The sequence below is a fragment of the Lagenorhynchus albirostris genome, chromosome 4, assembly GCF_949774975.1.
Source record: "Lagenorhynchus albirostris chromosome 4, mLagAlb1.1, whole genome shotgun sequence".
Lineage (NCBI taxonomy): Eukaryota > Metazoa > Chordata > Mammalia > Artiodactyla > Delphinidae > Lagenorhynchus > Lagenorhynchus albirostris.
Genome location: NC_083098.1, coordinates 42,034,129 through 42,058,904, shown reverse-complemented (window position 1 = coordinate 42,058,904; position 24,776 = coordinate 42,034,129).

The window sequence follows — 24,776 nt, the reverse complement described above, 5'->3', positions numbered from 1 at the left end:
ACACTCAGCTACTGGTAGGCAGAGAAGTGCTGGCTGGCCCTTGTCCTGCATTACTTGCTAATGATAGCTTTGGGAAGATTTTCAAGTATCTCCGGCAGATTGAGCAAAATGTTATAACAATCATTAGCTAAAACAGAAAAGGAGCGGGATAAAGTATAAAATCCAATTTTCAGTGTTGACAAAATAGCAGCCCTGGTGTATGAGTGAGCACATGAGCATATTCAGCCACTGTTTAAATTTTTATTGCTACTGCCTCCTTCTTGTGATTAATTGGATAGCATAAAGAACATCTCAGTCCCCAGTTGTAAAGTCAGCTTTTGCTTGAAGTTCACGTATGCATTGGCAAACTCTTTGAGAAAGACTCATTTTTAAAGAAATCAACCGCAAAAAAATTCCACATCATTATAATGACTCGGGTTCAGATTCTAGGAAGGGATAAACCAGGAGACTGAAAAAGAAGCAGAAGTGAATTGTTTTTTCCTGGAAGTCTATAAACCAGAGGCAGTGGCTCAGGGATAGAACCTTGGATTTTAAAGTCACAGATCTAGATCAACCCATTGCTCTATCATCTACTATCCACAAGATAATGCCCATGTCACAAAGCCACAGTAAGTCTCAATTTCCTCACCTATAAAATGAGGAAAACAGCATCTACTTCCTGTTCAGGATGTGACAGTGAAATGAGACAAACCATATAAAGCCCTTAGCAGAATGCCTGGAATACACACAGCAGTGATAGTATTTGATAGAATTGTAAGGAAGGGAATTCCCTGACTAAATTCAAGTCATATCTTAAAAGTTGCCTGGGTGTCCAAGTTGCAGAAAGACATTGTGAACCTGACTGACATTGTCTTGTCCAAACCCTCAGTGGCATAATTTTCTGGTTTCACAGTTTACTCACCTGGACATCAGGGGTGACAGACCAAACAGCTTGGCTTTGGTGTCTATCTTGATGTGCACTGAAAGCAGTGGGGTTTGTTTGTAGTGATTATTCTGTTCTTCAACTCCAGGGAGAGCCAGCTGTGCCTTTGGCCTCCAGGCTCCCTGAGCATCTCTTAGTGTTTAAGAGAGGGGGACAGTAACACACCTTAATGCCAACAGACTGACGACAAGAATGAAACTTGGAAGAGATTTCTGTGGCCTCCCCTATGGACTCAGAGCTCTTGTTGCTGCTGTTTTGTCAACAGAAAGGCCTGCATTTCGATATTTACTTCCAATGTCTTTTCCTCCTTTTGACTAATGGTGTCACTATAACAATGTCCTTTCGTCTGGCCCAGTAGCCTGAGTCCTCCTCAGTTTCTCATTAGAAAGTAACTCTACACCTTCCATACTTAACCTCGTCTTTGAATTAAAATCATCTGGAGGGCTTTTAAAAGTCCTGATACACAGGTCACACCCAGACCAATTGAATCTGACTCTCCCACGCATCAGGGTATTTCAAAGCTCCCCAGATAACGGCAATGTACGGCCAATGTTGACAACTGCTGTTGGACTAAACAATGTAGATATCCCTGAGTATAACAATACATTGAGAAACAAAGAAGCCGACATAGAGGTCTGTAATCAGCTAATTCTGAAGATTTACCTGATAAATTGACCAGATAGATGTTGCTGGCAATCAGTTGTTATGCACAAACAAAAGTTGAGAATTTATTGCCAATAAACCTGTGCTACAAGAAATGGTAAAGGAAGTTCTTCAGGCAGGATGATATCAAATGGAAATTAGGATACACACACACACACACACACACACACACACACACACACACACACACGCCCTTCTGCTTGCCCCAGTTTGCTATGATTTCTAACTGAGAGAGGTATTTCTGCCCCTCTCTCCTCTCAGGAAGTTTACTGTTTGTGCCCATCTCATTCCCTCAACATCACGGTTCAGGAGATTAAGTAAGTCCTCACAAAAGAGATAGTAACCTTTGAGATACCAAAAAAAAAAAAAAAAAAAAATGGCAGGGAGGGGATTTTCTCCTTATACAGCAGACGAGGGATGGAGTGGCCAGGAACTGGGTGCTCCCAAAGTCACACGAGAGCAGAGAGGAAATTAGAAGGAGCGAGAACCCTTCCATATTTGCTATGTGAAGCCTTCAGATAAGCAACATTAGGCATCTTACAAAACGAGAGAAGAGAGATTTTAATCTAAACTTGTGTTTTGAGGACTCCAGTGTGATGAAGTTTGCTGTATTCTGGTTTTATTTTTCAGTTTTCAGGCTCCACAAAGATACTCAAAGCCAGGGGTTCCCTACATGTCTACTTCAGAGCCACAATCACATGGATTCCCCAATTCTCTCCCTGTGCTCCAGCTCAGAAGCTAAGACTCTGGATTTGACTCTCACCTCCCTTCAAACCAGTTTGTTTGCATAGTTTTGCCTGGTTGAAAACTGTCTTTGTATTTTCACTGGCCCAGTTCTTGGCAACGGTGTCTCTTGTGACTGGAGTTAAGAATCCCACTACTGGGCATATACCCTGAGAAAACCATAATTCAAAAAGAGTCATGGGGCTTCCCTAGTGGCGCAGTGGTTGAGAGTCCGTCTGCCGATGCAGGGGACATGGGTTCGTGCCCTGGTCCGGGAAGATCCCACATGCCACGGAGTGGCTGGTCCCGTGAGCCACGGCCGCTGAGCCTGCGCGTCCAGAGCCTGTGCTCCGCAACGGAAGAGGCCACAACAGTGAGAGGCCCACGTACCGCAAAAAAAAAAAAAAAAAAAAAAAAAAAAGAGTCATGTACCAAAATGTTCATTGCAGCTCTATTTATGATAGCTCAGAGATGGAAACAACCTAAGTGTCCATCAACAGATGAATGGATAAAGAAGATGTGGCACATATATACAATGGAATATTACTCAGCCATAAAAAGAAACGAAACTGAGCTATTTGTAATGAGGTGGATAGACCTAGAGTCTGTCATACAGAGTGAAGTAAGTCAGAAAGAGAAAGACAAATACCATATGCTAACACATATATATGGAATTTAACAAAAAAAATGTCATGAAGAACCTAGGGGTAAGACAGGAATAAAGACACAGACCTACTAGAGAATGGACTTGAGGATATGGGGAGGGGGAAGAGTAAGATGTGACAAAGCGAGAGAGAGGCATGGACATATATACACTACCCATCGTAAGGTAGATAGCTAGTGGGAAGCAGCCGCATAGCACAGGGAGATCAGCTCGGTGCTTTGTGACCACCTAGAGGGGTGGGATAGGGAGGGTGCGAGGGAGGGAGACGCAAGAGGGAAGAGATATGGGAACATATGTATATGTATACCTGATTCACTTTGTTATAAAGCAGAAACTAACACACCATTGTAAAGCAATTATACTCCAATAAAGATGTAAAAAAATAAAAAAAAAGAATCCCGAGGCAGAGAGAGCCGTTGAACATGGACCAGTTGAGTCTATAGGACTTGGCGTTGGTGGGCCTGCTTCAAAGGCAGCAATGGAAGCCGGGGAGGGGGCCCAGCAAGTGTGGTGACTGGGACAGACATCAGCTAGGAATGGCCTGGGACCCCAAGTGGTTGTTTGGCTGATTCAGCTCACATACGCGTTAGTGAAAAACAGCTACTCATAGAAGACAAGGTCGCAGTTTGAACCTATGTGTAACAGCAGCCTGTCGGCTGGAGGTGGGGGGGAGGTAGGTGGGGTGAATTCCCTCCGAGGACCCCAAAGAAGATGTGAGAGCTTTCGGGGTTGGGAGCCAAAGCCCTGAGGGCTTGCAGGCCACAACAGATGGGCATCCCCAACAGTCAACAGCATGACTCTGCATCCTCTTGCACCCCTGCATCTGCGGTCCCTTCCCCTTCTCTGTCACCTCCTTTTATTCTCAGTGCTTTTTCAAGGTTTGTACTCATTAGGCTGACTTGAGGAAACAGACCAAATGTGTTTTATTTTCAAGGTTTAGAGATGGTCCTCTAGCTCTAAATTCCCTTTAATAAGTAAATATTGGTCTAATTTTATAGACTGTAGACCTATTTCTTACTTTTCTTCTTTTAAGACTAGTATTTCGCCCTCTTAAAAAGGTTGTTCCTCTAGTCTCATTTCTTGCCCATTTCTCCTGTCTGCCAGCTCTCAGTCACTGTAACCAGCTGCTTATTTTAATAATGGTGGGACTACATTTTCTTACCCTATTGGGTGTTAGGTGCTCTTTTTTTCTTTAGTCAATTCCCTCTCTGTGACTCAGTTTCCTCATCTGTAAAAAGGGGTAATAAAAGTGCCATCTTAGAGGGCTACTATGAGGATGAACAAGTTAATTTACGTAAAACACTTAGAACAGTGACAAACGATGTTAGTTATTGTTACTTACAGTTTGTTGTTGGCTTGGAAATGTAAGTGGGGTCAGAGGAGAGTGGAGGGGGTGGACAAAAGGGAGACCACAGTGATACTTAAAGCTTCTCCTTTATAAATACCGTCATCCCTCAGTATCTGGAGGGATTGGTTCCTGGGCCCCTGCAGACACCATAATCCATGCATGCTCAAGCCCTTCATATAAAATGGCATAGTATTTGCATATAACCTGTGCACATCCTCTTGTATTCTTTAAATCATCTCTAGATTACTTATAATACCTAATGCAAGGTAAATGCTATGTAAATAGTTGTAAATACAATGTAAATGCTATATAAATAGTTGCCAGCATGAGGCAAATTCACGTTATGCTTTTTGGAACTTTCTGGAAGTTTTTTAAAAAATATTTTCCATCCCTGGTTGGTTGAATATGCAGATGCAGAACCACAGATACGGAGAGCCAGCTATACAATCCATAATTTTACTGGATGAGAAGTTCAAAATCCAAGATGGATATTTTGGATTCCTTCCCTTAAGGCCATTAATCACCTGGTATTTGTCTAAATTTTAGTAGTTTTCAATCTCCTGCATTCAACCTGGAGAAGCTAGCCTTGTAATTTAGAACCCTCAGTTTAGTGGTTCATTGGCTGGAAGTGCTTAGTGTCATCAGAGCTGGCATTGAAGTAAGTTTCTCCAGCTCTTGAATGCTGTGCGTGTGTTCTGACCCACCAACGCCGGAAGGGTCAACTGACTCCCTAGCTGACTGCCTGCCTCTGCTGATTAAAGAGACCTTTTATTAGACCATAGCACCTTCTAAAATGTGCTCCTTTAATCCTGTTTTAGCCACATAATTTATGGTCTGTTCATAGCCTCCTCCACACTGGGTGTTTTCCTGGCCCCTCTCTTAGGCTCACGCCTCATTTTTTAGAAGATGTTTTTTCCATCTACTCTGATGACCAGCTGCCCTCTGCCAGCTGGCCCCAGAGGCCTGTTATCCAAACACCTGGCTGTGTTGATCTGCACACATTTTTCCAGGACTTGTAATAAAGCATTTAAAAAAATAGTGGTCAGATGTTCCTTTTCATTTTCTCTTCTCAATGGCTAAGACAATTGCCCCTTTTTGAGTCCTTTAGGAAAATCAAATCTACAAAGAACCACCCTCAACCTCAAAGAAGAGCAGACTACTGATCAGACTCAGGGCATCCAACTTTCCGAACTTTTTTTCCATCTTAATTTAAGTGAGCTTGCAATATTCTTTTCCTGCCTATAATCTTCTATTAAATGAATATCACATTTTATCAGCAGCCAAATGTGTCAGCAATCCTTCATGCTATGTCTATATGGAGTTTCCCTTATGCTCCTCCAAGCATGGTGCTAGGAGCTGGGGACAAACCTGACATAGAGTCTGCTCACCTAGAGCTTATAACACCACCCTTGGCCTCCAGATAACTTTGAGAAAAACAGAGAAATTGTTTTCTATTTTTAATGTCAAAGGATGTGTGACTTTACATCCTAGTTCTACCACTTCCTATTTGACTTTTGTAGCTTCATTAACTTCTCTGATGCTTTTCTAAAAATGTCCTCTCTCTCTAAAAGGGGTAGTACCATCTACCTCACAGGGTTGTTATATATAACTGATATTAATGTATTTCAAACACAGTGCCTTCGCAATGAGCAATAAATAAATGGTAGGTGATAACTGACTGGTGTCTTCATTACAATGTGTGGTAAAGTGTAATCGTAATGAAAAGTACATCTGAATCCCGCACGTTCTGAGAGTGGTATACAGGACCAATTCACTTAACTAGTGAATAAACTTAGTTACCAGCCTACCAGCTCTGCTGAGTTGCTACTTCTCGTTAGTGACTGTTAAAGTGGCAAAATCTTTGTTTCTTTGTTAAGAAAAAAATGTCCATCGTATGATAAAGATAAATGCTTACGTCTTTCAGTGAAAATATAATTAGGGAGAAAGCCAATGAGCTGTTTAAATACTTCCATATTTGTAATTTTAGGGAATATTTGAAGATCTTAAACATATTCCCTGTAGATACCAATGTTTTGTGATACTCTAAAAATCATATGTTATTGTTTTACAACTCTTATAACATAGACAGGTTAGCTTTTTTTTTTTTTTTTTTTTTTTGCGGTACGCGGGCCTCTCACCACTGTGGCCTCCGTTGCGGAGCACAGGCTCCGGACGCGCAGGCTCAGCGACCATGGCTCACAGGCCCAGCCGCTCCGTGCATGTGGGATCCTCCTGGACCGGGGCACGAACCCACGTGCCCCACATTGGCAGGTGGACTCTCAACCACTGCGCCACCAGGGAAGCCCGAGAGGTTAGCTTTTGCTAAGTGAAAAAGTGAGACATAATTTCCAACTGAAGAAAGTGATAAGACCAGGAATCAGTTGGCAAAATGAGAAAAATAGTGGCTCCCACTTCCTCTTCTTTCTTAAGATTTGATGGTTAGGGGAGGAATCAAGGGCTCCACAAACAAACAGGAACTTCTTCCACACAGAACTCCTTAAACCTCAGGAAAATGAGCCACTGCTCCAGGAAAATGAAATGGAGTTCTAATCTTCTAGCTGCTAAGACACCTTCAGTGGCTTTGTGAACTGTCAGCTTTGGTAGCACAATCATTCCTAGTTGATCAATAGAGGATCAGCTGAGATATTTCCAGGGAATATTTGTCATGGCTGCCATGGAAGTGTGCACTCAAATCCTCACCTAGGATTTAGTTGACTTGTGGCTTCCAGCTCCAACGCCGTGCTTCCCCACAGCCAGTTACTGAACATGGTAAGGGGAACAGGAATGAGAGCCAGCCCATTCCTGCCCATGGAGGGATTCTTCTAAGAGACACCTTTGCTTAGGAAACCCATCATCCTGGCTGAGACTTTCTTAGAACTGGGCTACATTCAGAAGCCCTACCTATCCAATCCTTCCTTTCTTTCACAAGTGGCAAAGCTGCACTGTAGTCTGAAGACCCTCCCTTTCTGCAACAGCTCCCTTTCTCCCTTCCCCTTTATCTTCATGGGCATTTTCCCCAATAAAGCCCTTGTAGGTCTTATCCCATCTTGGCTGCTTCTCAGAGGATCTGAAAAGACATACAGTTCTGTCCACCAGGTGAGATTCACAAAATAATTGGGTATATTAGCTTCTGGATGACAAATCAATTAGTGGTTGCCTGGATCACCACCTCATGAGGGTTTCTGACAGTAGTTCTGAGCTCCAAGGAAGGTGTGCTACAATTGATTATCAACGTCTGCAATGGGCACAGAGTGGGATGGGAAGGCACATATTTCATGTATTTGTCCATCATGATCAGAGGGCTAGTCCAGGATTTTAAATAGCCTTACACAGGTAATTCAATGCTGTAATATTGAAAAAGTTGCAAAATTGCAGTTAAAATGCAGAACTCTGACTAAATATCGGGCCCTCTGAACTTAACATATTCTCCTCTGAATGGCAAACTAAAAGAGAAGAAAAGTACCTACTTTTAAGCCTCAGTTTCTTCATTTATAAAATAGGACTTAAATATTTCCTGCCTCCTGAAATGATTATGAAGTTTAAATGAGATTATACTAGGACATTTTATAGGATCCTATTTTGTGAGAATTCAATAAATGTTAATGTGCCACTTGGGACATTAAACCATAATTTTAAAGTGCATATCTTTTTACTTTCATACTGATTAATAGCTTGTTCAAGGCAGCCCAGCATGGCTTGCTCATGCATTTAACTAATGGATATGACAAACTCAGCCAAAGTAATAACATGGTTGGATTCTTCCCTTTCCTTTTGTAATGTGGGAGGGTGACAGGGGTCACACTGCTATTAAATGTTCAGGTCATTTACATAGTGTATAAATGATGGTGAGACAAATAACATTCTTTGAATTAGGGAAGGATAGCCCTTTAAAAATATTTTTTCCTCACTGATAGTCTCTCGGGCATAATATCATAAGTCAATAATGACCTTATGGCACTCCCTATGTACTCAATAAAAAGTTCTCATCTAAATAAATAAACTCTTAGAATTCATAACCTTAAACTGATAGGACTTCCTTTTCTAAGAAAAGAATAATGTGCTTCTGGTCAGCTCCTTCTCTCAGGTCTCACCTGGAACCTTCACTACTCTTCACGAGCACACCCCCTGGCTTGTCCAAACCACTCCCTACACACACACAAACACACACACACACACACACACACACACACAAGTTCATAAACAGGAACTTCTAGCTTGCCACTATTTCACTGAGAAAATTAAGCCATCAATCCTCAACTCTCTAAAATTTCCTCCCCACCCCTATAAATGTGTCTACATCCACACCCATCCCCAATCCCTTCCGGGCCCTCTTCCAGCAAGATTAATCCTCCTTCAGGAAGCTTGATCCCTTCCTGTAAGCCAGAATCGGGTTCAGCTCTCATTCTTCCTCCTTTAATTTAGGTTCCTCATTATACCGGCCTCTTACTCATCATCTCTTATTTTGAAGAGCTTTCTTTTGACCCCATGTCTCCTTGCATCCTGTCTATCTTAGGCCAGTTCCTCATAGCTTCAGGCTCTACTTTTACCTGCCAACTGTTCTTTGAACACTGCAATCTGATCTCTACTATTACAGCTCAGCCCTCTGAAACCATCCTGACAAAGGGCACCACTGACCTCATTATCAAATCCTATGGACATTTTCAGTCTTTATCTTACATGATTGCTTGGAAGCTTTTGACACTACTGACCACTTCCTTCTAGAATGTCCTTCACTGGTTTCCATGCCATCACTCCTTCCTTGTACTCTTTCTATTTCTAATATGATGCTTTCTTAGTCCTCCTTGACAACTCTTCTTCCTCTGACCATTCTTTCATAATTCAGCCAACAATTAGTTATCGAGCACCTGCTATGTGTCAGGTGCTCTGCCAGGGACTGGTGTGAAATGTTGAGCCAGACACAGGCCTTACCAGCAGGACTTAAGCATAAAGGAAACAGAGAAGCAAAAAGTCCATTTTACTTAATGTAGTTACTCTAGGAAAGCACATGGAAGAGGCACTTTACCTGGGGAGGGGATTACTTTGGAGGTGGGTCTTAAGGGACCAATAGGAGTTTGCTAGACACAGAGAGTTGAGCAAGAGAATGAGGCAGGGGACAATCCTGACAGAGGGAACAGCATGTGCAAAAGCCTCAAGGTTAAGATAGCATGTGTGTTCAGAGAACCTCAAGTGGTTTAATTTGACTGGTATGTAGATTGCTGAGAGCAAGTGGTGTGAGATGAGGTCGGAGAGATAAACCGTGCCCTGATAATAAAGGCCCACTAAAACACGTGCTTGGATCTCTTTTCAATTTCATCCATTCCTGCTGCTACAGCTAACCTGTTATGTTCCTGACCCCTAAATCCATAGCATTGGTCACATCCTCATTCCTCAGCACTGAGGCCACATGTCCAAAAGCCAACCATATACCTTCATCTGTATGTCTTACAGGCACTCTCATACATTGGAAACAAAACTCATTATAATTTAGCCCTTTCACTGCCAAAACAAACCAACAAACAAAAAATAAAGCAAAAAGCCTTATACTCTTCCTTTACTCCTATCTCAATGCATAGCATCACCCTAGTAATAAAGCAAGAGGGCTTCCCTGGTGGCGCAGTGGTTGAGAGTTCGCCTGCCTATGCAGGGGACACGGGTTCATGCCCCGGTCCAGGAAGATCCCACATGCTGCGGAGCAGCTGGGCCTGTGAGCCATGGCCACTGAGCCTGCGCGTCGGAGCCTGTGCTCCGCAACGGGAGAGGCCGCAGCAGCGAGAGGCCCGTGTACCGCAAAAAAAAGTAAATAAATAAAAACTAAAAGTAAATAAATAAAAATAAAGCAAGAAACCTGGGGGTCACCCCTGAATTGTCTCTTTTCCTCACACAGTAAACAGGTGGTGACTAAGGTTCCATAAAGTAAACTTTAAGATTTGTATTATTTGTCTCTTCCTCTTTTTTTCTCCAGTTCTGGTGTAGTTCAGACCCTGCCATCATTCCTCACCTGAGCAATGGCTCTTCACACATTCATCTCCCTGCTTCTAACTGGAGAGTGTCCAGCCTATCCTTTACAAAGTTCATAGAGTGATCTATCTAAAACAGTGCTTCTCCAACTTAATGTTACCAAAATATCATCTAGAGAGTTTACCAAAACATGAACTGCTGACTCTGAGACTCTGATTCAGTAGCTTTGGGTGGGGCCTGAGAATTGACATTTCTAATAAAGCTCTCAGGTGATGGCAATGCAGCAAGTACACAGCCCACGCATGGAGTAAGACTGATCTAAAACGAACCTGATATGGTTACTCCACTGCTGACATGCCTTGATGCCTCTCCATTGCCTACAGCACAACTTACAGATGCTCCACTTTGGGATTTAAGACGCTCATGATCTAGCCACTGCCATCCTTGGCCACCTTCTTTTTCATCCCACCCCTCCCCACCACACGTGCCATTCACAGCTATTCTGAGCTACTTAACAGCTTCCTGAATTTACTCTGCCTTTGTTCATTCTCATAAGTCAGCCCAGAATCCCTCTCACCAGCACCCCTGGCCTCACTGTTCTCACCCTGGCAAACACCTAATCACCTTTTAAAACTCATCTGTGATAGAGCGTCCACCATGGATCCTCTATAAGCCACCTTCCACCTTGTTCCAAAAGAACTGACAACCATCTCTTCTCTGACTCCACTCTTTCTGTACTTATAGTTTTCATTAATCCATACACACTTCACTCTATACATTTATGTAACTGTCTGTTATTTGTCTACTTCACTATGTTCTTCAAGGGTGGGGAGTATGACTCATTCATATTTACATCCACATATACAACACAGTACCCACTGCCTCGCAATTGCTCAATAAATGTTTGCTGAATAACCAAAAATCATAACAATTACAATTTATTAGGTTCTTACGATATGAAAATCACTGTGCTATGCACCATACACACACACACACACACACACACACACACAAATTAATTTAATCTTCACAAGCTTATGAGATAGGTATATAATAATCCCCATGTTACAGACAAGGAAACCAAGCCTTATAGAATTTAAATAGTTTTCCCAAGGTCACAGATCCAGTAAGTCACATATCTAATAAGTGACAGAACCATAAACTGAACCCATGTCTTATTCCAGACTCCAACCACTCACTCCTTTGCCTTCCTGAAGTGTAATTATGTCATCAAATCAGCACGTTGCCAACGATTCCATCTCAACATCGCATTATCCTATAGTTAAGAAACTTGAACATTAAATTAAGAAGGAATAACCTGAATATGAGACTCCACTAAATAAATCCACAAAACACCTCACATGGCTTATACAGGTTTTTATTGCTTTTGTTTTCAGCATTTTCACTTGAAATTTTAAAATAAGAAATTAAGAATACCAGCAATAAATAGCTAAGCCATCACCCTATATTTTTTAAGAGAAAGCAGAAAGTCCTCTCTAATAATAATAATTATTATAATGGCTTTATTCTACCCTAGCATTTCTCAAAGAAGATTAGCTCTTGGACATGCTCCAGGAAAAGTAAACGGTCAAATAAATTTAGAAACTCTGCGCCACAGTCTGCCTCCTGAAGATTCACAATGAATGTATGTTAAGAACTTTCAGAAATCCCGCAGTTTAGGTTTAAAAAAAAGTGAAATATATTCCTTGAGTGTCCCACACATATTTGAACATAGAATCCTTTAAGAACTAATGCCCTATGGAATACACTGCAGGGAACACTCATTCTAGCCATGTCTTTTTTTTTTTTTTTTAACGTCTTTATTGGAGTATAATTGCTTTACAATGGTGTGTTAGTTTCTTTTTGACTTAAAATAAGTGGCATGAAGCTGAATGGCAGACATTCTTTGCAACGTACATGTGCTTCGAACTGAGCCAGGCCCACTCATGGGCTGCTTCGTGTAGGCTCATTACTTTCATTTTCTTTAAGCATCAGAGCTATATTTTTACTACTTTACTTGCAGACTCTTATGATTGCATATCATTTCTTCAGATTAGAGAGAAATTTTTTGTAGTCACATAAAATCACATTTTTATTGTTTATGCCAATTTTGTTATTATGTCAATCACAAAAGGATGTAAAATTCTTGAAGGAGCTGGTACATAAGGTAAAACGGAAGGGAATATAATAAAGCTAAGGGTAAATTAGCATTATACTAGTTAGAGCTATGCCCCAAATTTAGCTCTAACTTTCTAATGGCTAAAACAAAGAACAAAAGACATGTTACAAGATGAGTCATGTCTTTAAGGGGAAAGCAAGCCAACTACCCAGGAGTAACATGGGTTTTCCTGGTAGTGAGACCAGAGAGCGACGTCGTCTGTGGGATCTCAGAAAGGGGACATTGTGGGGTGTGGTAGAGAAGGCTCTCGAACATATCTCATAGTAAAATCATCAGCTGTTGCTGATGAAAGCCTGTACTGCAAGCCAAGAGCAGTTCAAATTCTTTTTTTTAACCATTTTTAAAAATTGAAGTTTAGTTAATTTACACTGTTGTGCTAGTTTCAGGTGTACAGCAAAGTGATTATATATATATATGAGAGAGAGAGAGAGAGAGAGAGAGAGATACTCTTTTTCAGATTCTTTTCCATTATAGGTTATTACAAGATATTGGGTATAGTTCCTTGTGCTATACAGTAGGTCGTTGTTAGTTATCTATTTTATACACAGTAGTATGTATATATTAATCCCAAACTCTAGTTTACCTCTCCCCACCCCACAATACCTCTGCCCCTGCACTATCCCCTTTGGCAACCATGAGTTTGTTTTCTATCTGTGAGTCTATTTCTGTTTTGTAAATAAGTTCATTCATATCATTTTTTTAGATTCCATATATAAGTGATACCATATGCTATTTGTCTTTCTCTGTCTGACTTACTTCATTTAATATGATAATCTCTAGGTCCATCCATGTTGCTGCAAACGGCATTATTTCATTCTTTTTAATGGTAGAGTAATATTCCATAGTGTATATATACCACTTCTTTATGCATTCATTTGTCAATGGACATTGAGGTTGCTTCCATGTCTTGGCTACTGTAAATAATGCTGCAATGAATGTTGGTGCATGTATCTTTTTGAATTATAGTTTTGTCTGGATATATGCCCAGGAGTGGGATTGCAGGATCATATGGTAGTTCTATTTTCAGTTTTTTAAGGACCCTCCATACTGTTCTCCATAGTGGCTGTATCAATTTACATTCCCACCAACAGTGCAAGAGGGTTCCCTTTTCTCCACACCCTCTCCAGCATTTATTATTTGTAGACTTTTTAATTATGGCCATTCTGACCAGTGTGAGGTGATGCCTCATTGTAGTTTTGATTTGCATTTCTCTAATAATTAGTGATATTGAGTATATTTTCATATGCCTGTTGGCCATCTGTATGTCTTCTTTGGAGAAATGTCTATTTAGGTCTTCTGTCCCTTTTTGGACTGGGTTGTTTGTTATTTATTTATTTTTTTTTTAACATCTTTATTGGAGTATAATTGCTTTACAATGGTATGTTAGTTTCAGCTTCACAACAAAATGAATCAGTTATATATATACATATATTCCCATATCTCTTCCCGCTTGCGTCTCCCTCCCTCCCACCCTGCCTATCCCACCCCTCCAGGCGGTCACAAAGCACCAAGCTGATCTCCCTGTGCTATGCGGCTGCTTCCCACTAGCTAACTACCTTACTTTTGGTAGTGTATATATGTCCATGCCTCTTTATCGCTTTGTCACCGTTTACCCTTCCCCCTCCCCATAGCCTCAAGTCCATTCTCTAGTAAGTCTGTGTCTTTATTCCTGTTTCACCCCTAGGTTTTTCATGACATTTTTTTTTAATTCCATATATATGTGTTAGCATACGGTATTTGTCTCTCTCTTTCTGACTTACTTCACTCTGTATGACAGACTCTAGGTCTATCCACCTCATTACAAATAGCTCAATTTCGTCTCTTTTTATGGCTGAGTAATATTCCATTGTATATATGTGCCACATCTTCTTTATCCATTCATCCGATGATGGACACTTAGGTTGTTTCCATCTCTGGGCTATTGTAAATAGAGCTGCAATGAACATTTTGGTACATGACTCTTTTTGAATTATGGTTTTCTCAGGGTATATGCCCAGTAGTGGGATTGCTGGGTCATATGGTAGTTCTATTTGTAGTTTTTTAAGGAACCTCCATACTGTTCTCCACAGTGGCTGTATCAATTTACATTCCCACCAACAGTGCAAGAGGGTTCCCTTTTCTCCACACCCTCTCCAGCATTTATTGTTTCTCGATTTTTTGATGATGGCCATTCTGACTGGTGTGAGATGATATCTCATTGTAGTTTTGATTTGCATTTCTCTAATGATTAGTGATGTTGAGCATTCTTTCATGTGTTTGTTGGCACTCTGTATATCTTCTTTGGAGAAATGTCTATTTAGGTCTTCTGCCCATTTTTGATTGGGTTGTTTGTTTTTTTGTTATTAAGCTGCATGAGCTGCTTATAAATTTTGGAGATTAATCCTTTGTCCGTTGCTTCATTTGCAAATATTTTCTCCCATTCTGAGGGTTGTCTTTTGGTCTTCTTTATGGTTTCCTTTGCTGTGCAAAAGCTTTGAAGTTTCATTAGGTCCCATTTGTTTACTTTTGTTTTTATTTCCATTTCTCTAGGAGGTGGGTCAAAAAGGACCTTGCTGTGATTTATGTCATAGAGTGTTCTGCCTATGTTTTCCTCTAAGAGTTTGATAGTTTCTGGCCTTACATTTAGGTCTTTAATCCATTTTGAGCTTATTTTTGTGTATGGTGTTAGGGAGTGATCTAATCTCATACTTTTACATGTACCTGTCCAGTTTTCCCAGCACCACTTATTGAATAGGCTGTCCTTTCTCCACTGTACATTTCTGCCTCCTTTGTCAAAGATAAGGTGACCATATGTGCGTGGGTTTATCTCTGGGCTTTCTATCCTGTTCCATTGATCTATCTTTCTGTTTTTGTGCCAGTACCATACCATCTTGATAACTGTAGCTTTGTAGTATAGTCTGAAGTCTGGGAGCCTGATTCCTCCAGTTCCTTCTCTCGTTCTCAAGATTGCTTTGGCTATTCGGGGTCTTTTGTGTTTCCATACAAATTGTGAAATTTGTAGAAGAGCTAACACCTATCCTTCTGAAACTCTTCCAAAATATAGCAGAGGGAGGAAAACTCCCAAACTCCTTCTACGAGGCCACCATCACCTTGATACCAAAACCAGACAAGGATGTCACAAAGAAAGAAAACTACAGGCCAATATCACTGATGAACATAGATGCAAAAATCCTCAACAAAATACTAGCAAACAGAATCCAACAGCACATTAAACGGATCATACACCATGATCAAGTGGGGTTTATTCCAGGAATGCAAGGATTCTTCAATATACGCAAATCTATCAATGTGATAAACCATATTAACAAACTGAAGGAGAAAAACCATATGATCATCTCAATAGATGCAGAGAAAGCTTTTGACAAAATTCAACACCCATTTATGATAAAAACCCTCCAGAAAGTAGGCATAGAGGGAACTTTCCTCAACATAATAAAGGCCATATATGACAAGCCCACAGCAAACATCATCCTCAATGGTGAAAAACTGAAAGCATTTCCACTAAGATCAGGAACAAGACAAGGTTGCCCACTCTCACCACTCTTATTCAACATAGTTTTGGAAGTTTTAGCCACAGCGATCAGAGAAGAAAAGGAAATAAAAGGAATCCAAATCGGAAAAGAAGAAGTAAAGCTGTCACTGTTTGCAGATGACATGATCCTATACATAGAGAACCCTAAAGATGCTACCAGAAAACTACTAGAGCTAATCAATGAATTTGGTAAAGTGGCAGGATACAAAATTAATGCACAGAAATCTCTGGCATTCCTATATACTAATGATGAAAAATCTGAAAGTGAAATCAAGAAAACACTCCCATTTACCATTGCAACAAAAAGAATAAAATATCTAGGAATAAACCTACCTAAGGAGACAAAAGATCTGTATGCAGAAAATTATAAGACACTGATGAAAGAAATTAAAGATGATACAAATAGATGGAGAGATATACCATGTTCTTGGATTGGAAGAATCAACATTGTGAAAATGACTCTACTACCGAAAGCAATCTATAGATTCAATGCAATCCCTATCAAACTACCACTGGCATTTTTCACAGAACTAGAACAAAAAATTTCACAATTTGTATGTTTGTTATTTTTTTATGTTAAGCTGTATGAGCTGTTTGCATATTTTGGAATTTAATCCTTTGTTGGTAGCATCTCTTGTAAATATTTTCTCCCAGTCTGTAGGTTGTCTTTTCACTTTGTTTATGGTTTCCTTTGCTGTGCCAAAGAGAGAAGTTCAAATTCTGAAGTGCAATCTGGCTAAAGCACTTCAACAAAGGCTGATAATAAAGGTGGAGGTAGACGGTCTTCTTCATCCAAGGGAAAAGCGTTTTATATCTGGAGCAGTGGGTGGATTATAACACCCGCAAATGTTCTGTTATAATTACGATTTCTTGCAACCAAGCTTTTGGCAGGGATTAGACCAGAAAAAGATCAGGTACTCAAGGTTAGACAACCTGTGTTGTTGATTCAAAGCAGATCTATATGCTTTGACATTGAACAGTGGCCTGGGGTACATGAGAATAACAGCCAGCTTCAGGAAATATCAGTATGGATATAAGGAACATGAGTCCATTTGAAAAGATTCAAGACCCCCAGATACCTGGGGGAGGTGCAGGGAGGGAGGTTCCACTTAGCTTGCAGAATCTGTGCTGGGTGAACCTGTCCCCTTGACAGCCCATGAGTCAGCTGAACAATCTTGCTTGCTGTGCACCCCTCATCTCTGGCTCTGTCCAATAACATTTCAGTGGCTCTCCAGTGTTCCTTCTGCCCACACTGTTTGACTAAACTCTTTGATCCAGACCAGCACAATTAACTTTCTGACAACAGCATCACTGACAATGTATAACATGAAACCACACGGAAGAAAATAAGAGCAGGTTATTTTCTGGCCCTTTAAAATTAAGCCTGAGAAATGCATGTTTTATTAGCACCCTGGCCCTCTCAAGGCCTCACCAGCTGACAGAGGCCATGCTCAGGTAAATTTGCTTTGGCTTTTTCTATGCAGCAGTTTAAGACAGCTCTGAAGATGAAAACTGCACCATAAGTAATTTGGAATGCTCCTGATGGACAATTTGCAGAGCACAGCCTGGACCTGATATGTTTAAGAAATCACTTAAAAGTGAGACAATCAAGTCTCAGGAACTAATTCGAAAAGATACATGCACCCCTATGTTCATAGCAGCACTATTTACAATAGCCGAGACATGGAAGCAACCTAAATGTCCATCAACAGAGGAATGGCTAAAGAAGATGTGGTGTGTATATATATATATATATATATATATATACAATGGACTATTACTTAGCTGTAAAAAAGAATGAAATAATGCCATTTGCAGCAACATGGATGGACCTAGAGATTATCATATTAAGTGAAGTAACTCAGACAAAGACAAATATCATATGATATCACTTATATGTGGAATATTTAAAAATGATATAAATGAACTTATTTACAAAACAGAAATAGACTCACAGACATAGAAAACAAACTTACCATTACCAAAGGGGATAGTAAGTGGGGGAAAGGGAATAAATTAGGAGCTTGGGATTAACATATACACATTACTATATATAAAATAAATAAACAACAAGGACCTACTGCATAGCACAGGGAACTGTATTCAATATCTTGTAATAACCTATAATGGAAAAGAATCTGAAAAAGAATATATTTATGTATATATATATTTACATATATATTTGAATATAATATATATATATAACTGAACCACTTTGCTGTATACCTGAAACTAACAAAATATTGTAAATAAACTATACTTCAATAAAAAATGGTTTAAAAAAAGTCACACAAAAAGTAAAAATTAAAAAAGGGAGAGAATTGAGTCTTAGAAACCAAATAGATTGGCCTCATAGACTTTTCTTAACCTAAATAAGTATTTTTCAAGTTATCTCACCTCTTTTCTCTGTCTCTATCAACTTCTCAAGACAAGCAAACAGAAAATAGTGTAAAACATAAAGGCTAACTCTGAGCTAGTTAGGTAATAGCAGTTCACTAAGAGAATTTTATAGGGATTTAAAATTCTCCATGACAACTGTCATTCAAGATTTCAATTTGTTTCAGCCACCAATCCTGCTTTTAGTGGATTTGGTGCTTATAGAACTGGGAGGTAGAGGCTTCTACTTTCTTCTCTCACTTGCTGAAAGGAAAACTCTCCAAGTCCATTTATATTTATATCATATTTATGAGGGATTTGAATATAAAGCTTTGATGAACTGAAAATGGATCCTATGGCATGTGTGAAAAGGTTAATGAAAGGCCGGCTGTATCAGCAAACAGAAGTTTACTATGTTGCTGGGAATGTCTTAATGTCACATTTTCATTAAAGAAATAATCATGAGTGTATCATGACTCATTTGCAATTTGGTGGCATTAAGGGAGAATTCATTACTTAGATCAGGAATCACATCTGTCTTGCTTTTTCTCCAGCTCCTAGGGATTTATTTGACATTAGAAATGGAAAAACCAGACTGTCTATTCCTTTTATTTAAATAAGCATGCACAAAAATAAATAAGCAAGCAAACGCCTTTTCCTCAGGGGAAAAATCTCTCATGATTAATCATCATTAAGTACATCTTCTGCAATCCCAGCCCTGACTGGTCACTTCTCATGGATATTTCACCTTGTTTTATTTTTCATGGTAAATTGTGATAAAAATGAACCTCTTCTGGGGATATATGTATAGGTATAGCTGATTCACTTTGTTATAAAGCAGAAAATAACACACCATTGTAAAGCAATTATACTCCAATAAAGACGTTAAAAAAATGATCCTTTTTTTTTCAATGACTTTTAACTACACTTTACTTGAATAATCCTTTCTGCTACCATAATCTTTTCTTCTTCTGATGCTGTTCCATCTCCAAAATCTTATACTCCAAAATGTCACATTCTGACCACGAAATACTATCCCACCAGCCCTCAAATCCCTAACTCTGAATACCTTTGTATTTAGACTTCATTCTGATTTCATATGGATTGACTTCTCACTTTTCTCCTCCTAGCTTCATTTCTTGCTCCCAGGATTGGCTCAACAAGCCATGACTACTTCAACTCCTCACTGACTACCATCTATAATTCCTTTACCCACTTAAACTTTTTCCTTGCACCTGCCCTTCAAATTCCTTAATTCACAGACCATCTGCTTTCTGTGTTCCTCTCCCCAGACCATGGATCACTTTTGGAAAAGATTATACCATAATATCAACTGGTACAGCTTATGGTTCCAAGCTTTGCAGACTGTAGGACCACCCAGCAATTCTTTGGCCTGAGCTAGTGAACTTTCTCTTGCGCTCCACCCAATATTTCAATATTTCATCCTTATATTAGAACCCCTTATCCCATCCCTTATTTGCTGCTCTCAGAAGAAGAGCTTTAGTCTTACTTCACAGGAAAAGAGGCCACCAAGCATGAATCCCCTCAATGTCCTCCTCTTCCACACCATCACCAGAACTATCCATAGTTATGCTTCTCCCAACCTCATTCCCTGTCATGGTTGAGGACTATATATTCCCCTTTCTGTGCATCAATTTTATCTTTTCCAACATTCTTTGGGCCTCCCCATGCCTTTTCCTCCCATATTTTAAGCTTTTTTTTCAATAGCCCCTTCCTCTCAACCTACAAAATTTTCTCATCCCTTTCCAATTAATAAAAACCATCCTTCAAGTCAGTGCCTTCCTCTAGCCAATTCCCCCATTCTCTCAACTTCTTCTGGCCAAGCTCTACAAAGAATAATCTACAGACACTATCTCCATTTCTTTACTGCACATCCATTCCCCCATCCACTTAAAACCCTTCCAGCCTTTTAGCCACTTTCCTGAGACTCTTCTTATTCACATCCACCAAGGGCGTCTTTACTGACCAGTCTAGCGACATTTCTCAGTCCTAATCTCACTGGCCTTGCTGCACCCACTGTCACAGCAGTTAGCAGCCCCTCCCTTCCTAACCTCACCCCCAGATTCCATAACAATACTCTCTCCTCGTTCTCCTATCATTTGATGTACCTTTGGGTTTCCTTCTCTTCTGCCTGACTTGTTGGTGCCCCCAGGGTTCTGTATTAGCCTTCTTACTTTGTACTGTGCCTGCTCTCTTGGCCTGTGCTGCTCATTCTCGGAATCACCTTCTACTCTCACTTGTACACAGTTGATTTCCAGATCTGTCTCCCCAGGACAGAGCTCCTGACAGAGACCCAGACTTATTATCTGACTGCCTATTACATGTCTCAACTTGGATATTTTCGTTCAACAGATTTGAAACTTATGATGCCTTCCTACCTCTTTTCTGCCTCCTAAATTTCTGAGTTTAGTTAATGACCTCACCATCTACCCAATTCCAAAAATTAGAAACTTGAAGGAGTTAACTATGACCCTCGAATGGATCCCCCACTCCAATTGGTCCCTATGTTTTTGTAATTCTACATCACAAGTATCTCTGAAGTTCTTTTCTCTCTATCATTACTTAGTTCATCAGATACTAAACGACCTCCTGATTAACTGATTCTGATTGGCCTCCCTTCCTTGAATCCCTTGCCCCACATTCCCACTCACATGTAACATGGTGACCTTTGTAGCTCGACCCTGTGCTGCTCCTCTAAGCTCCATATTCGTATATCCAGATGCCGACTCCACGTCACCATGTGAATGTCTCAAATGCATCTCAAAGTCAAGATGTCCAGATGGAATTTATGATTTGGGTTCAATAATCTTGTCTGCTACATCAGTGAGTAACACCACTTTTTAGCCATTATGCAAGTCAGAAACCTAGAAGCTGTCCTTGATACTCCTCTATCACCCCATATCCAACCCATGACCAGGTGATTTCTATCTTACCTCCTAATTGTTTTTGGGGATTTTTCAGATGAATTTTTATTGTGGTAAAATACACATAACATAAAATTTAACCATTAACCATTTTAAAGTTCAATAGTAAGTACATTCACATTCCTATGCAACCAATCTCTAGAACTTTTTCATGCAAAACTGAAACTCCATACCCATTAAACAATAACTCTCCATTCCCTATTCCCCCCAGCCACTGGAAACCACCATTCCATTTTCTGTCTCTATGACTTTGACAACCCTAGGTACCTCATATAAGTGAAATTATACAGTATCTGTCTTTTTGTGACTGTCTTATTTTACTTAGCCTAATGACCTCAAGGTCCATCCAGAATTACTAGATGATGTAGATTCTCAGAATTACTTTTCTTTTTCAGACTGAATAATATTCCATTGTATGTATATACCATATTTTGTTTATCCATTTATCTGTTGATGGATGCTTGGGTTGCTCCCACCTTTGGGTACTGAGAATAATGCTGCTATGAACACAGGTGCACAAATATCTCTTTGATTCCTAGTTTTCAATTCTTTTGCACACATACCTAGAAATGGAATTGTTGGACCATGTAATAATTATATTTTTAACTTTTTTTTATAAATTGCTACACTTTTTTCCCATAGTGGCTGCACCATTTAACATTCCCACTAGCAGTGCACAGGGTTCCAATTTCTTCACATCCTTAAACAACATTTATGATTCTCTGGTTCTTTGGTAGTAGCCATCCTAATGGGTGTTAAGTGAACCTCTTAATTCTAGAATCCATTTTTTCCATCTCCACTGCCACAAGCCTGGCTTGTAGCAATCCCACAGAAATGCATACGCCTGGATCTACTCTATGCATCCTTTAATCCATTGTCCACACCACAGATAGAGTGATCCTTTCAAATACAAATTTGATTACGTTACCTGCTGAATTAAAAATCCCTCAATGATTTTCTGTTGCTATCAGGATTAAGATACAAATTCCTGTCCTAGTCCACACTCATCTATTCCCTGTCCACGTCTCCCACCTTGCTGCATGTCAGTCTCCGTTGCTCTCAGCTCTCCAGCCACACAGGCCTCCTTCAGTGCTCCAGTGAATGTGGACTATTCCCTCCCACCCAGATGATGTGGGTAGAGGGTTGAAGGGAAGGGAAAAGGATGGGAAAGGAAGAGGGAGAGGGAAGTGTTCAGAGGACTAGCTGACGGATCATAGTCTAGCTGCTCTTCTATACTGAGACTAATACTCTTTTGGCTAATATTCCTTGATCTGCTTCTTTGCTTTGCTGGATGGACTGAAAGAATACATTCTAATCATATTTTCTTTTACATATGGGGTGAAGGAAGACTCTGGGCTAAGATTTGTAGCCCATTTCATATCACTCTCAACTGAATTGGTAGGTGTACCAGTTGGCATACCAAGATACCATATACCATAAACTGGGTGGCTTAAACAACAGAAAATTATTTTCTCACAGTGCTGAAGGCTAGGAGTCCAAGATCAAGGTGTCGGCCGTGTTGGCTTCTTCTGAGACTCCTCCCACTGATGGCGATCTCCTCTCTCTGTCTTCACATGGCCTTTCCTCTGTACACGTCTGTATCCAAATTTCCTCTTCTTATAAGGACACCACTCACATAGGATTAGGCTCCCCACCAATAACTTCACTTTGACTTAATTACCTCTTTAAAGACCTTGTGTCCAAATATAGTCATTTGTAAGGTATTGGATATGAAGACTTCAACATCTGGCTTTGGGGGTGGACACAATCAGCCCACAACAGAAGGTGAATGTGTAGAGCTGTGTGGTAGGAATCAGCAGGGTCCACCCTTTCCCTTCTCTTGAGATGTGTCTTCATTTGCATTCCTCACAATGATGCCTGAAGAATTTCAAGCGAGCTAGTTTCTAAAGCTTGGAGTCTTAATTTAACCTTACACAAAGTCCTAAAGTTTTCAGAAACACCATGGAGTGTTTTACACACTTACTGGAAAAAAAAAGAGACAACTATGTGGATGTCATTTTCTTGGCAATCTCATTCATAAATTTATTTTATTTGTGAACGTATTAATAGTACATCTGTTTTCATGGAGGACTTGAGAGTCTACATCATCTAGTCATTCCTGTGGATTGAGCTCCAGGGAAGAGCTGCCAGAAGTGGTCCACCCAGGAATCATGGCCGGAGCTCCTTTGCTTTGTGCATGAAGCCTGCCCTTCTGCAACCACCAGGCCCACTGCCAGTGGGGGGTACATTTCACAGCTCCTCTTGCCTTGCCCAGCAGCAGCAGCCTCTCTGGCAAGAAGCCCCTTTGGCTTCTGAGCAGCATATTTGCGGCAATCCCTTGCCTGCTGCCACTGTAACAACAGTGGTGAGAACCACATCTCACAGCTGCAAAGCCCCAAAGTCCTTTCCCTACTCCTCTGACCCACTTGGCACTTGGGTCCAAGACCTTCTCCATTCCAGCAGCTTTCTGTGACCTCTACATACACACGCACACACACACCCCTCAGACAGGGAAGGATGCTCAGCCAGTATCTTCCCCTCAAAGAACAGACACTGCGATTTCTCTGGGACTTTAAAAACATCTCCCCTCTAATTTCTGAATGGAGTCGATTGAGGCACCAATCACCATGTTATCAGGAATAAGCGCCTACTTCATCTTCGCCAATGAACAGTCCAGGGGTCCAAGGTCTAGAAGTAGGAGAGGGGGCAGGACAGTTCACGCTTTCCTCATCTTAGAGCTGAAAGAACTCAGTAGACTATTAGGACTCAAAAGAGAGACTGACAATAAAGACTCAGGCAGAGCTGGTACCCACCTCCTGCACTGAATTCTTGCCATTGACTTGGGATGGCTTGTCCAAAGGGCTGTCTTCCAGCCCCGCAAAAGGAGACATCTGTGGAATGAGAACTTTCTTAAATGTTAGGGGAAGATATTAGCAATATTTACTGCACTTCCTCTATAAGAGAAAATATAAAAGTATTGACATGAGAAAACGAAGTGACAGAATCAACAGAAACCCATTTTTCCTGCACAATAACTTACTTTAATTTCACAAAACTATTAGGCGATATAGAAATGCACCAGCTTCTGGAAATACAGAGTGACATTAAAGTGAAATGTCTGAAGGCTATCCCTCTGAATATCTGTGAACTTTGTCGTAGGCTGTAGATTTCTATTTCTCATTTCCGATCCACTTGTCCTTTATATGAATTTGAGGAAAAGCTATTTTATTCAGTGCTATCCTAAACAATCATACTTGGAACCATCTAAGCATAGATTCTTTTTATACAAGTTCCCTTCCCCCAGCCAAGGGCATTTCACAGGAATAAGTTGTTGGGGTCTGGGTAATGGGGACCCCTTAGACTGACATGAAGACTGCTAACAGCAATGTAAAGGTGGGTATGCACAGAAAATATAAGACGGAAGGACAACCTTTGCCAGATATAATTTGCATGAGCAGCTCCTCGG